A 2,167-nucleotide genomic window follows, 5' to 3' on the forward strand; every position below is an offset into this window, starting at 1 on the left:
CCCCTTCATTCCCTCTAGCCCCAGTCAGATTTCTAGGACCATGCCGCTCAGGATTGAGCACACCATCACATCTGCCCTAGGCAAGGGGATCAAAAGTTCATGGCCATCTTTGGCTATACAGTGAATTTAATGTCAGTCTGGGACACCGAAGACTCTACTTCAGAAAGTGCATGTGAGGTGGGGTGTGGGGGGGGAACTCCAACAGTGCTAAGTAGAATCAAAAGTGAAATATATTCACTGAACTTTTTTGTAACAAAGAGTTTGTCAACACCCTTAGAATCCATTGATTATCATGATGGAGAGAAAAAGATATGTGAGAGAGTATCTAGCTGGGAGTGAAGGAATAGAAGCAGAAAAGGATGGCTGCTAACATGCTAGGGAGTAGCATGCTTTGAAATTCTCCAGAATATATAGTATGATTTATAGATGCATGTAAGTCAACTCTACCCAACTCCCAGTGGGAAATTCATTAGCACACAGAGGAACCTAATTAGGAGTCCAGACTTCAGTGGCACTAAGGCAAGGACTTTAAATATTTTCAATCCACCCCTAGATAGTTGGTTAATTAGCATAAGGAATATTAGAAATACATTTCCTTTTGTGTGGTGAGCAGGGTTCATGATACTTGAGAACAGAAGTGATTGTATAAAGGTTATAATTCCAGCCTGAAAGACAGTGAAGAAGCCGAGAAGTCTAGCCATGCCCACCCCAGGTTAGGCTGTTCTTCTTGATCAACTACAAGGTCCGTGAATCATCAAGGGCTCTTTATAGCAAGTTTTCAAGTCAGTGGCAAAGGATAGTGATTAGAGAGTCAACAGATTTGACAGGGCTGGTTTTATGAGTTGTGTCTCCATTTTCTAATGTGAGACTTTCATTCCATAGAGCACCACGTGGAAATGAAGTCATAAAAAGCAGCCTTAAGGCTCATCTGACTGTGTGGATCAGAGATGGCCATGTTTTAACAACAACAATAAATAATAATAATAATAATAATAATAATAATAATAATACATATTAATTGTATAGCTTAGTGAGATACATGCTGATGTTTTCATACACAATGCATTAATTATAAGTTGCCATGTTTACCAAAATCACTGATCACTGTTAAACTGTAAATTTTTTTGAGTCTGGTAACAATTTTGGAGAAAAGAAACTAGTGAAGGAGAAAGCCAGCCAGTCAATGTGTGTGTGTGGGGGGGGGGGGTGGAGTATGAATCAAGAAATGATTTGTTGTCGTTGTTCATTTTTCTTGCTTCTAAATGAAAGAGAAGGGGAGAGAGTAAACAATCTAAAATGAAGAAGTGGGAGGGTGGTGACAGCAGATATCAGTGGCGTGGAGGCCTTAGAAACACGAGGGAGCGAAGAATGGAGAACACGGGTGAGCGACTTTCTGGGTCTTATAACAGAAACTTCAAGGAAATCTTATCTCCATGAGGCAAAACCCCTCTTTGAGAATAAGTAAAGTGGTAAATAGTTCACAGTTTTAAATTGTTCAAAAACAACTTGATCAATGGAGCTCAAGTTTCATACTGAGAGTTTGCAGAGCCTGGTATTCTGGAGACATCAAAACCATGATTGCGCGGGACTACAAAAGGCAAAAGAAAGATCTGTGAATTCTCAGTGGGAATTTATTGTGCCTTTTCCTACAGTTCCATTATTTCCAGGGCTCCGATTGGAGATTGGAGAAGGTCATTTAATCTGTTCACTGGGGGATTGCATCACTGTCTTGGGGTAGGGCGTGTGAAGTCAATAACTGCACAAGCACCTCAGTAAAAGAGTGTGGCCACGCCTGCCGCCGCACCCTCATTTTAAGGGGGAAGGTGGGGGAAGGTCAATACAAGTTTATAAACTCAACCTCTACCTTTTTTTGCTTTTCTTTTCAAGTTTATTTCTTAAGTAAAGTAATTTAGAAGCAAGGACCTGGCTTCGAATGTTTCGAACCAGCCTTTGCGTTATTTTAATTTTTCGCCTGTCACTGAACCTTCTATTACAGTTTATTTCAAAACCAACATTTTAAGTCATTATCTTTTAGATGGCAGTCATATGGGAATGAACCTGTTAGAAACTGCTGGAGAGCAGAAATTTTAGTTGCTATGCTTTTTGCATTAAATGGAAATAGTGCTTAGCATACAATAAAACTTTTGTTCTGTTTTCTTCTCCATTT

This window comes from Peromyscus maniculatus, chromosome 13 (genome assembly GCF_049852395.1).
Source record: "Peromyscus maniculatus bairdii isolate BWxNUB_F1_BW_parent chromosome 13, HU_Pman_BW_mat_3.1, whole genome shotgun sequence".
Classification (NCBI taxonomy): domain Eukaryota; kingdom Metazoa; phylum Chordata; class Mammalia; order Rodentia; family Cricetidae; genus Peromyscus; species Peromyscus maniculatus.